Here is a 13802-nt window from a genome sequence, read left to right as displayed (position 1 = left end):
CTCTCGTAAGTGACCGTGAAGGGATTGACAACCCCTTTATTGTGTTGGTTGCGAGGATTTATTTGTTTGTGCAGGTGTGAGGGACTCGTGCGTGGCCTCCTACTGGATTGATACCTTGGTTCTCGAAAACTGAGGGAAATACTTACGTTGCTTTACTGCATCACCCTTTCCTCTTCAAGGGAAAACCAACGCAGTGCTCAAGAGGTAGCATAACGCTTTAAGCAAGATGACATGATATAGAGGGATAAGCTCAGGCAATATGATATAAACCCCATCTTTTTATCCTCGATGGCAACAATACAATACGTGTCGTTTCCCCTACTGTCACTGGGATCGAGCACCGCAAGATTGAACCCAAAGCTAAGCACTTCTCCCATTGCAAGAAAGATCAATCTAGTAGGCCAAACCAAACTGATAATTCGAAGAGACTTGCAAAGATAACCAATCATACATAAAAGAATTCAGAGAAGATTCAAATATTGTTCATAGATAATCTTGATCATAAACCCACAATTCAACGGATCTCGACAAACACACCGCAAAAGAAGATTACATCGAATAGATCTCCAAGAGAATCGAGGAGAACTTTGTATTGAGATCCAAAGAGAGAGAAGAAGCCATCTAGCTAATAACTATGGACCCGAAGGTCTGAGGTAAACTACTCACACATCATCGGAGAGGCTATGGTGTTGATGTAGAAGCCCTCCATGATCAATGCCACCTCCGGCGGAGCGCCGGAAAAGGCCCCAAGATGGGATCTCACGGGTATAGAAGGTTGCGGCGGTGGAATTAGGTTTTCGAGGTGCTCTTCGATGGTTTGGGGGTACGTAGGTATATATAGGAGGAAGAAGTAGGTCGGTGGAGCCACGAGGGGCCCACGAGGGTGGAGGGGGGTTTGGCACGCCCCCTGCCTCGTGGCCTCCTCGTTGATTGCTTGACGTCCACTCCAAGTCCTCTAGATCACGTTTGTTCCAAGAATCATGCTCCCGAAGGTTTCATTCCGTTTGGACTTTGTTTGATATTCTTTTTCTACGAAACACTGAAATAGGCAAAAAAACAGCAATTTGGGTTGGGCCTCCGGTTAATAGGTTAGTCCCAAAGATAATATAAAAGTGTATAAATAAGCCCATTAAACATCCAAAACAGAATATATAATAGCATGGAACAATAAAAAATTATAGATACGTTGGAGACGTATCAGGAGGCGGGTGACGACGGTGATTTCGTGGGCTTGGAAGTAATGACGCAGCTTCCTCGAGGCCATAAGGAGGCCGAAGAGCAATTTCTGCACACCGGAGTACCTTGACCAAGCCCGCTGCAAGAGGGAGCTGACAAAGTAAACCGGGTGCTGCATCACCTTCTTCTTCTGCACCACTTCATTTGGTTGCACGGGCCCTGTCCCGATGGCGTCAGACTCTGCCAGGGGCCTTGCCTTGCCGGCACCAGGCCCTGCCGGGGGGAGCTCTGGCTCGCCATCCGCCAGTCCGGCCGTTGCCGCTGCCTCTTCATTGACCTCCCTCTGTGCCACCAGCGCGGCGCTGACCACTTGATTCGTTGCTGCCAGATACAGCAGCAACGGCTCTTGTGGTTTAGGCACAACTAGTATTGGTGTAGAGGAGAGGTATTTCTTCAAATCCTACAGCGCTGCTTTGGCCTCTAGGGTCCACTCCATTGGGCCCGCCTTTTTCAAGATTCTGAAAAAGGGACGGGCGCGCTCGGGAGACTTGGAGATGAATCTGCTCATGGCGGCAACGCGGCCAGTGAGCCGACGCACATCCTATATCCGCTTGGGCGCTTCAATTTGCTCGATGGCCTTGATCTTGTCTGGGTTTGCCTCGATCCCACGCTGTGACACAAAAAACCCGAGAAGTTTGCCGGACGGAACGCCGAAGACACACTTCTTAGGGTTCAACTTGAGGTTGATCTTGCGCAGGTTGGCAAACGTCTCTTCTAAGTCTTGTACAAGAGTTGCCTTGTCCTTGGTTTTGACCACTATGTCATCAATGTAAGCTTCCATATTTCTATGTAGCTGGGGCTCAAAACCAATTTGGACCGCCCTTGCGAACGTCGAGCCAGCACTCTTCAACCCGAAAGGCGTCTGTAAAAAGCAATACGTACCACATGGGGTGATGAATGATGTCTTCTCTTCGTCTTCTCTCGTCATGAAGATCTGGTGGTAGCCCGAGTAGGCGTCGAGGAATGATAACAGATCACACCCGGCCGTGGAGTCAACAATCTGGTCAATGCGTGGCAACAGGAAGGGGTCCTTAGGACAAGCCTTATTGATATCTATGTAGTCAATACACAGCCTCCACTTCCCGTTTGCCTTGCGCACCACCACCGGATTGGCCAACCACGTCGGATGGAGCACTCCTCTCACCAAGCCTGCTACTTCCAACTTCCTGATCTCCTCTGTGATGAACTCATGCCGTTCCAAAGCTTGCTTCGTGACCTTCTTCTTGACGGGTCGCGCATGGGGACAGACAGCAAGATGGTGCTCAATCACTTCCCTAGGAACTCCGGGGATGTCGGATGCTTGCCATGCAAACACATCAACATTCGCCCGTAGGAAAGTGACGAGCGCGCTTTCCAATTTGCTGTGCAGCTCTAGATTTCTTGCTCTTGCCGGTGGAGCCCTCTGGCACGTCCTCGATGGTAGCACAACACTCCGAAGAGGTCCGCTTGCCGGAGTGGGTGCAAGAGGTCTTGCCGGTCTTCTTCGTTGCTCCCGAGGCTTCAGCGGCAGGAGCAAGTGCCTTGGCGGCAGCTGCTGCAACTGCTTCTAGGTAGAGTAGGTCGGCGCAGATCAGTGCATCTTTCTTGTCGCAGGGGACGGTGATGATGGTCATCGGCCCAGGCATCTTCAGTGTGTTGTAGGCGTAGTGCGATGCCGCCATGAACTTGGCTAGTGCCAGGCGGCCAAGGATCCCATTGTAGGGCAAGGGGATCTCGGCTACATCGAAGACAATCCTCTCTATCATGTAGTTCAACTCGCCTCCAAACGTCACAGGCAACGTGACCTTCCCCTTCGGCTGGCTCCTTCCTGGGTTCACCCCTTGAAACATGCCCGTCTCCTCAAGGTCACCATCAGGAATTTGCAGCCTTTTGATCACAATGGGTGAGATCAAGTTCAGATCGGCCCCGCTGTCGGTGTCAAAACCGGCGGATCTCGGGTAGGGGGTCCCGAACTGTGCGTCTAGGATCGATGGTAACAGGAGACGGGGGACACGATGTTTACCCAGGTTCGGGCCCTCTCTATGGAGGTAATACCCTACTTCCTGCTTGATTGATCTTCATGAATATGAATATTACAAGAGTTGATCTAACACGAGATCGTAATGGCTAAACCCTAGAAGTCTAGCCTGTATGACTATGGTAATGTGTATCCTTTCCGGACTATCCCCTCCGGATTATATAGACACCGAGGGGATCTAGGTTTTACATAGAGTCGGTTACATAAGAAGGAATCTACATAGTTGGTCGCCAAGCTTGCCTTCCACGCCAAGGAGAGTCCAATCCGGACACGAGTATGGTCTCCGGTCTTCATGTCTTCACAACCCATCAGTCCGGCCCATGGATAACAGGCCGGACGCCCGAGGACCCCTTAGTCCAGGACTCCCTCAGTAGCCCCTGAACCTGGCTTCAATGATGAGGAGTTCGGTGCGCAGATTGTCTTCGGCATTGCAAGGCAGGTTCCCCTTTCCGAACTCCAAGAAATTCTTCAGATGCGATGATAGTATCCGGACCTGTCACATACACACCATGCATAACCGCAGAGAGAATATATATTTTTACACGAGTTCCATCCACTGACAACTTTTTTGTAGCACGACATTACGTCCGACCGGTCATAATTCCAAACCGCTTTTATGTTCGATGCCCCACATCCCGAGACGCAGTTGCCATTGGCACGTCTTGTCAAAGCAGAGATCGTGTCCCCTTATCGCGGGATTCTCATCAATGCGGGCATGGGTAACCCAACTGTGTCGTTTATACGGCCCTTGGGAACAGGCGAGTTTTTAGGGCGAGTGAGGAGGCTTTTAATATTCGCTGCCTTTATAAGGGGATAAGGACTCCCTCTTCCTCTCTCACGCCCTCTCTCTATCTCCGTCTTTCCAATCTCAAGCTCCAGCGCTGTCGGTGTGGAACGACACCTATGGGATCACAAGAATCCCTACTAAGGTTGCCGGGGCGCAGGGTTGCGAGGAGAGCAGGGCTAGTAGACAGCACAAGGATCGTTTACCCAGGTTCGGGCCGCGAGGATGCGTAAAACTCTAGTCCTGCTTTGGTGGGTGTATTTCTGAGAGTTCTTGAGCTCTCGAACTAGCTGTGGTCAGTGCGTGGTTCGAAAGAGTCGAATCCTTCTCCAGTATGCCATGGGCCTCCTTTTATAGTTGGAAGGGGCTTCCACAGTGACACACAGGAGGTGGAAAGGCGTATAGTGCACTTAGCTTATCGCTCGTATTACAGGACAAGACGCATTTAATGTGTAGTGTAGGTGTCCCCTTGCTTTATTGGGGACGGGGGCGAGGCCCGTCCCGTCCGTGGCCGCTCCTCCTCGCCTTGACATGTGCCCTGGCCAGTGAGGTGCGTGGTGCCATGTAGGCAGCCAAGCGGCTGAGGTGGCACGGCGGTGGAGCCTTCACGAAGATCTGCATGCCGCCACGCAGGCGCTTGATGAGTTGGCCTGGGAGCTGCATGTTGCCACGCATGTGCCCGCCCAGCTGGTTGGGCTGGCACCTGCATGGGAACGACGGTGGAAGCTTGGTTGGCGCGGGCCTGGCAGTGGTCCTGCTGGCGTCCTTGGTGAGGGCCTTGCCGGGTGGCCCGGCAAGGGTCTTGCCGTGGCGCGCTGTCGTCCCCGGCAAGGGTCTTGCCGGGGGTCTGGTAGCCTTCCTCGGCAAGGATCTTGCCGAGGATCGGCATCTTCTAATCCTCATCTGATCTTAAATATGTCTTCACAAAGATCTGCATGCCACCACAGAGGTGCCTTCCCGAGCCCTGGCCCCACGTTGATGACGGCGTTGGGGGCCGTGAGCTCAAGGGTGGCTTGCTCTATTGGTGTGGGGCGAGCTGTCCCGGCAAGGGTCTTGCCGGGGCCACTGAGGCCGCTCGGCAAGGGTCTTGTCGGGGGAACCTGCTTCGTCCCTCTGCTCTTTGTGGTCTTGGCCTTGGTGTTGCTCTGATTGTCTTGGGCTTCGATCTTACCTTGGCTCACCTCCCCTGTTCTGCTTGGTGTGGCCGTGGGCGCGGCTCCGACTGCCCGTGCACAGGTAAAGGGGTACAAAAGCGTGCCCCTCTTTTTGTACACCGACAAGCGCCCAAGTACTCATCTCTTTTCCACTCAAGCAACCATGTCCGGATCCGGAGGTCAGGGCAAGTGGATGGTCTCCTCCGTCAAGGAGGAGGACATTACTGAGCTTCGGGCGGCCGGATATCTGGCGAAGGAGATCGCCCACCATCTGCCGGCCGAGGGACAAGTCGTCCCCACGCCGAAGCCCACTGAGAGGGTAGTATTCATCCCCTATTTCTTCCGCGGGCTAGGGTTTCCGCTCCACCCTTTCGTCCGCGGGCTGATGTATTATTACGGGATAGATTTTCACGATCTGTCCCCGAACTCCTTGCACAACTTATCGGCGTTTATCGTCGTGTGTGAGGCCTTCCTCCGCATCCAACCCCACTTCGGGCTATGGCTCAAAGTCTTCAATGTGAAGCCGAAGGTGGTGGATAGCCAGCACACTAAGTGCGGAGGAGCCATGGCGAGCAAACTCTCCAACGTCTCCTGGCCCAAAGGCACTTTTGTGGAGACGGTAAAGGAGTGGCAGAAGCAGTGGTTCCACATCACAGAACCTCGCGGCACCTCCTGGGCCGCAGCTGCCGAATTCTGCTCCGGTGCTCCCATGCAACTCACCTCCTGGGTCAAGAAGAGTCCGGACTGGTGTTCACCAGACGAGCTGATAGCGCTGCAGACGCGCGTTCAAAGCGTGGTGACCAAGAATGTCAAGCTTGTTGACGTCATCCAGGTGATGCTAGTCCGTCGGATTCTTCCGTGCCAGCGCCGAAGCCGCCCTTTGTGGGAGTTCAATTCGAAGAAGCACTGGACCCTGATAAGGCTCTTCGAGACTACTCACGAAGGTGCCTGGAAGTTGCTATTTAAGGGCAACGAGAAGCCATCGGCCATGGACTCAGACCGTGGTCACGATTGTAAACACCCCGCCAGCGAGGTATGTTTTTCCTGACGCATCCCCAACTTAAATTTTTCCAGGATGATGTCTAAGCATTTTATTACTCTTTCAGGACTGGATGGAGAGGGCGAGGCGGATCCAGTGTTCGGCTCCGCTGCACGAAGAACCGGTCATCCCGCGCCTGGCGATGATGCTGGTGCCGACGCCGTATAAGGCGCCGGAGAAGAAGGCCAAGGGGGCCAAGAGTGGCCCCCGTCGCAAGGGCACTCCGGACGTGACGTCCGAAGACGACGAAGCTCATTCCTCCGTCCCTGAGGACAATGACGAGGAATAGAAGGAGGAGGAGGAGGAGGAGGAAAACAACCCTCCCCCCGAGGAGAAGAAGAAGAAGAGGGCGGCTTCGGCGCGTCTGGAGGCGGAGACGCCCAAGAAGGGGAAGGGCGTCCCAGTGGTCAACACCGTGTGGGACGTCGACAGCAGTCCGGAACGACGCTCCCGTACTAAGCTCCAGGCCGCATCGTAAGTGACGTGGCTTGCTCATGCGCGTATCCGGTCCTTTCTCTTTATTATCTTGACATGGTTAAACGCACCATCGTAGTCCGGCCTGTGATCTTATCCAGCGATCCTCATCTGGAGGTTCGTTGGCTCCATCGGAGATGGCGAGCATGTCGCCACCGCCTGCTTACTCCCTTGGGGCCAGTGACGACGCCGAAGTGTTGTCCCGGAGGACCGCTCCGAACCGGGGAGGAGCCCAAGACGCTGTCCGGGAGGCGCCACAAGGCGAGGCCTCCACTGCCGAACACATGGGGGAACCGAGCCCCATGGAGACTGGAGAAGATGGCCGCATCCAGTTCGGCCCTCAGCCGAACATGATTCCGGAGACTCGTATAGCTCCGGAGTCAGGCGAGCAGCCCCCTTTGAAGGAGGGGAGTGTGCTACTTCCACTGGTGGCCCCCGTCCATCCAGGGGCGCCGGATAACCTGATGGAGGCGCTACGAGGCACCTCCGTCGTGGACGAGCGCCGTGTCCTTATGGGTGCGGTGATCGAGAAGGTTTAGTCCGCCAAGAGCGGTCTGAATAAAGCCTGCAGCAACCTGTTGACAGGTTTTGAGGTAAGAAAGAGAAAAACTCCGTGTAGTCCGGAGCCCCTGAGACACTGTCCGGTGTTCGGCGAGAAGAACCGGACAGAGGATCAATCCTTAATTATAGGAGGCTGACTGAATATGTATCGATAAGCAGGTGTCAATGTTGGCCGCGACCTCGCATGCTGCTGAGGTCTCCGAACTGAAGCGGAGGCTAGAGCGGACCGAGAACGAGCTCGGCGAGGTTAGAATTCGGCTCCAGGAGAAGCAAGGTGAGGAACGACCTGCTATGTGTTCGGAAAAGAATAAGCGATGTATATTGAAAGCGGTGTTATGATATGTGCAGAAGCCGCGACCGAGGTCGAGGCCCTGAGGAAGGCCCTGGGCGAGGCCGAGGAGAAGGCTGTCCAGCAGCAAGCCGCCCGTAAGAAGCTCAAGGCCCGGGTCAAAGAAGTCCAGCAGGAGCTCCAGGATGCGGTTAACAAATGTGAGACCTTGGAGAATGATGCGTCGGCTCAAGGGGCCGAGCTCACCAGGGCTCGTCAGAGCGCGGAGACCGCACGGAATAAGGCCCAGGCCGCCCTCCAGGAGATCCAGGAGGCCAAGAAGATCACGGCGGGTAATGCCTTTAAGATGCAAAGCAAGTCTGCGGAGAAGCAGTACCTTTTACTAACCCGGGTTCGGAGTTCCCCAGGGGTTTTTGCTGATTTACCATGCAGTGTGTCGGATGCCGTGGAGTTCTGTCGAGCCGAAGGAGGGGGTTCCACGGAGAAGCTCTTCTGGTCACAATATGCGGAGTCAGAGCCTCCCGTGTCCTTCACCGATCAGCTGAAACAGCTGGTGGAGCTGCACAAGGTGGCCGAATTAGCCATGAAGGATTTGACAATCCGGCTATGGCCAGCCGAAGCTATGCCTGGCAGCTACTTCGGGCTCGTGAGGCGGATGGTGAACGCATGTGAAGGAAATATGCCCTAGAGGCAATAATAAAGTTATTATTTATTTCCTTATATCATGATAAATGTTTATTATTCATGCTAGAATTGTATTAACCGGGAACTTGATACATGTGTGAATACATAGACAAACAGAGTGTCACTAGTATGCCTCTACTTGACTAGCTCATTGATCAAAGATGGTTATGTTTCCTAGCCATAGACATGAGTTGTCATTTGATTAATGGGATCACATCATTAGGAGAATGATGTGATGTCACGACCGGTTTTTCAATAAAATAATTATTGAGAGACCAATCCCTTTTACGGACCAGTGAAGAAGAATTACTTCTCACTGGTAGACAATATCTTGGTCACAGCAGAAAATACCAGGAGTATTGAATATAATACAAGGTTGAGTGGAGACTGCTCAACAGTTTATTACATGCACGCCGATAAAACATAACGACGGGTAGGGTAGCATAACTACTAACTCACGATAACAACGGTGGTGGAAATATCACAGCGGAACGGGTGATATGACTCCTGAAAACTATAGCTCTTCGAGCATCGGAGTGAAGCTCGAGGAGTTTTATTGCGGGTGGCGGAAGCGTATATAATACAAGTGACCGATATCCAGGATCGCACGGGTCTGACTGGGACTCCTCTAGGCGTCGGACTCGCTATCAAACTCTTCATCCAAGAGATCGCCTTCGTCAACATCTGGCCAAATCAACAAGCCAGGTGAGTACTATGAAAGTACTCGCAAGACAGTTTGGACATAAGATATAACAAAAGTAAGCATGATGCATATGAACAGGTTAACAAGTGCACTCAGACATAGAGGTAATAATGCACGGGAAATAAAAGAGAAGTCGGGCGGTAGTCCTCCCGAAATCCCAAAATAAAAAATGGGTGCCAAACGAGGGTCTGAATGACTCCTCGAGAGGAAACTGCAAGAACAATAATAATGCCGCAGTCGGGCGTCGGGGCGACACCACATAAAGGGCTTATGATGGAAAAATAAATGACAGTGCATGCCACAGTCGGACGTCTGAAGCGACACCACATAAAGGGCTTATATTGAAAGTAAAAGACAAACATGCCACAGTCGGACGTCTGAGCGACATCACATAAAGGGCTTATATCAAAAGTAAATAACAAATATGCCACAGTCGGACGTCTGAGCGACATCACATAAAGGGCTTATATTGAAAGTAAAAGACAAATATGCCACAGTCGGACGTCTAAGCGACATCACATAAAGGGCTTATATCAAAAGTAAATAACAAATATGCCACAGTCGGACGTCTGAGCGACATCACATAAAGGGCTTATATCAAAAGTAAATAACAAATATGCCACAGTCGGACTTCTGAGCGACATCACATAAAGAGCTTATATTAAAAGTAAAAGACAAACATGCCACAGTCGGACGTCTGAGCGACATCACATAAAGGGCTTATACCATAGCTCAATAATTCAGTAGTTCGAGAATATAAATCATTACAAGTACGAAAGAAAAGGTTAGTCCATCCACAGGAATAACAATTTAACTAGGTTTACCAATTGAGCTTGTTCACCGGGGATAAATTTCCACGAGGATAGATATGGATATACTGATCACTCAACTTGATCAAGGATACGGTGACTCGGAAGGATTTGACTCTGCAGAGTTTGTACTTTAACCACAGCCAACGGATTTCAGTAGTCACGGGGACTAGTTCCGTTTACGGTGTTTTGGAAGAAACACATCTAACCAGTACACACCCATTCAACATTCCGAAGCCAGGAATCACCCTCGGCAACGTTCAAGAAAAACCTTGAGACGGGGAGGCTACAACCTCGCGTAGCATGGGATCAAATTTCTATACGCGCGCTCTAAGGGGTGCCACCCTCTCGGTCCCAACCGGAAACACCCATGCCCCCTGACCGGATGACTGGCTTTAATCCAGGGCCATGGAACCATCATCCCGGCCCCTCTGTTTGGTGTGTACACGGAAAGAGGTTATCAACTTACTAAACCGCATTCTTTTCTGGTATGCTACAACAGTACCACCTTGCTGCCCTTCATGTCACCACATGATTAGGCCATCTCTCACCAGAGATCATCGCAACTTTGGGACATGCGGGTAGTTGCCTCACAAGCAATGAAGTACTCACCGACACTCATATGCCACGCACAACCTCTCAAGCAAACATGCAAAATATCTGTCATATCAAAGGTTCAAACATGCTTGCCTGGTTCGGAGAAGTCGGAGTCTAGCTCGGCGAAGTTCGCGGCTCCGTCACCTCTCCCGGAACCTACGGCATAACGAAAACGGGCACTAACGTGAAAACCAACGCGTGCATAAAAGTTGTTCCAAAAAATTTCCAAATAAACCCCATAAAAAACTAGACAAAATTACAAGACTGACCAAAAAAGAATCACTCAAAAATCACTTTTTATTAAAAAGTTATAAGGGTTTCTGTCCAGGGACTCATCTGTAATGAAACAGAAAAGTTCCAGGGGTTAAACTGAGAAAACATAAAACGCTTCGGAAAGAAACGCGCAAGCCCACAGAGAAAACGTATTCTGCCCGAAGGCGCCAACGGAAAACGGTTCGCGGGGGAAAGAAAGAGAGGCTGACGTGGGGGGTCCACACGTCAGGTTTGAAAAGTTCGCCGGCGCCCGAAGACTGCGGTGGTCGCCGGCGTCGAACCACGGCGAGACAGGGTGATCGGAGTGTACCAAGAGCTTCAGCGTGTCCTTCCGCGTCGGTGGGTGGTGGACTTGGCCGTCGGAGAGCACCACGTCGACGACGACACTTTCTCCGGCGGACGGCGGCTCAGGCGATGGTGGGGATCTCCGGTGGAGTGCTGCAAACTTCGAATTGAAGCGCGGGTCAGAAGGAGGGATGCATTAGAGGGTTACTGGCAAGAGATGGGAGGTCGAGGTGCACGCACGGGAGCGAATCGAGCTGGATCCCGTGGCGGGTCGCGGCGGCCGGAGCTGGGGAAGAAGGCTCCCCCGGGGCTCTTCCAGTGGCTTGGCGCGGTCTCGATGGAGTGCAGAGATGGTGTGGGTTCGAGTTCGAGCTCGGGGCCTCTACTTATAGGCGATTCGAGAAGATGGCCGTGAACAGGAAATCTCCGGCGAGCGATTACGGCGAGGCAGTGGTTGAGCAGGGGGTTTGAGTGGCCAGGCAGCATCAGGGAGGTTTACTGGTGCCGTTCCACTGCTAAACTGGGTCGGGCTTGGCGTAATGGCGCCGGTCCACGGTGGGGTGGCCGCACGGGCACGACGGCGGCAGAGAGCGCGCTCCGCGCCCAGCGGTTCACGACGAGAGTGGCAGCGCGTTCTGGGGAGTGGAAGACCACGCGGCGATCTCCGGTAGCTTGGGCGGCGCTGGGTGGTGCCGTCTGCGCCGCGCCTCTCTCTGGCGGCCGCAAAGCCGCCGCTGGCGTCGGTCACGGGGCGGCGCACCACCTCTTGCTCGTCGCCGACGTCCGCAAGGCTCCAGGGGATCGTGCGGTGCAGAGACAAGGGGGAGGGGACGGGGAGCAAGGCGCCAACGCGGTCACTGGCGAGATGGACAACGAACACTGAAGAAAACGACATTGCACCAAAACTGTTCTCTGAACTTAACTGAACGATGACAGCAACAGTGTCCAGTAGGTGTTCGACGAAATGATTTGGCATGAAGAAAAAATTTCCTGGGGCTGGGACTTGGTGAGGTGACCTCTCAATGCACCCAGGGGTTGCCTGATTTTTCCCGGAATTTTTGGAGAAGGATTTGAATGAATTTCATCAAATTTGGCAAATCTGGTCCAAACTTGCAGCAAGTATAGTTTGAAATTTTTGAACTGAAGACCAGTGGATCTTCATGGATCTAGGTTGAGGGTTCAAAGGACTAGGATGGGGAAAAGGTTTGGAGGCAAAAATCAAAACAGAAATGGTAGCTCCTTTGTAAATCTCCAATAGCTAGAATAGAAGGCAGAAATTGTTTTGATAAGATTTAAATGGAAAATAATCATATGGGGAGGTTCAACTTGCTGGATTTGATGCAAATCATGATCCAAAGATGAGGGAAGGTTTGTGGGAGTGGATTCCCACTTAGGTCATGGCAAGAGAGATTTTTGAAAGGGCAAAAGATCACTTCAAAATGCCATGGGTCTATTTAAAAGCTTTTTCAAAAGAAATTTCCCAAGTGAAAAGCATTTGGTTTTGAGTCCAAATAAAAGGAAAAAAACTCCAAGACCAAAATCAAGTCTTGGGTGATTCCAAATAGAACACTTGCCATAAGAGAAAATTTTTGAGAGGGTGGTTCTTTAGAAGAAAATTTGAATACCCTCCTCAAATAAAAATTAAAAGTTTGAAAAATCCAATTAAAAATTTTGGGTGTCACATGTGATTGACTTGACCCATTCCGTTAGCTTAGCACTCGATCGTTTAGTATGTTGCTATTGCTTTCTTCATGACTTCTACATGTTCCTATGACTATGAGATTATGCAACTCCCGTTTACCGGAGGAACACTTTGTGTGCTACCAAACGTCACAACGTAACTGGGTGATTATAAAGGTGCTCTACAGGTGTCTCCGAAGGTACTTGTTGGGTTGGCGTATTTCGAGATTAGGATTTGTCACTCCGATTGTCGGAGAGGTATCTCTGGGCCCACTCGGTAATGCACATCACTATAAGCCTTGCAAGCATTGCAACTAATGAGCTAGTTGCGGGATGATGTATTACGGAACGAGTAAAGAGACTTGCCGGTAACGAGATTGAACTAGGTATTGAGATACCGACGATCGAATCTCAGGCAAGTAACATACCGATGACAAAGGGAACAACGTATGTTGTTATGCGGTCTGACCGATAAAGATCTTCGTAGAATATGTAGGAACCAATATGAGCATCCAGGTTCCGCTATTGGTTATTGACCGGAGAGGTGTCTCGGTCATGTCTACATAGTTCTCGAACCCGTAGGGTCCGCACGCTTAACGTTACGATGACAGTTATATTATGAGTTTATATGTTTTGATGTACCGAAGATTGTTCGGAGTCCCGGATGTGATGACGGACATGACGAGGAGTCTCGAAATGGTCGAGACATAAAGATTGATATATTGGAAGCCTATGTTTGGACATCGGAAGTGTTCCGGGTGAAATCGGGATTTTTCCGGAGTACCGGGAGGTTACCGGAACCCCCCGGTAACTTAATGGGCCTTAGTGGGCCTAGGTGGAAGAGAGGAGAGGAGGCCAGGGCAGGGCCGCGCGCCCCTCCCCCCCAGTCCGAATAGGACAAGGAGAGGGGGGCGGCGCCCCCCCTTTCTTCCTCCCCTCCACCTTTTGCCCCTTTCTCTCCTAGTCCAACATGGAAAAGGGGGGAGTCCTACTCCCGGTAGGAGTAGGACTCCTCCTGGCGCGCCTCAACCTTAGGCCGGCCGAACCCGCCCTTGCACCTTTATATACGGGGGCAGGGGGGCACCTCTAGACACACAATTGATCAACGATCTTTTAGCCGTGTGCGGTGCCCCCCTCCACCATATTACACCTCGATAATATCGTAGCGGTGCTTAGGCGAAGCCCTGCGTCGGTAGAACATCATCATCGTCACCACG

This window comes from Triticum aestivum, chromosome 2D, assembly GCF_018294505.1.
Source record: "Triticum aestivum cultivar Chinese Spring chromosome 2D, IWGSC CS RefSeq v2.1, whole genome shotgun sequence".
Classification (NCBI taxonomy): domain Eukaryota; kingdom Viridiplantae; phylum Streptophyta; class Magnoliopsida; order Poales; family Poaceae; genus Triticum; species Triticum aestivum.
Note: the sequence above shows the minus strand (reverse complement) of the source record.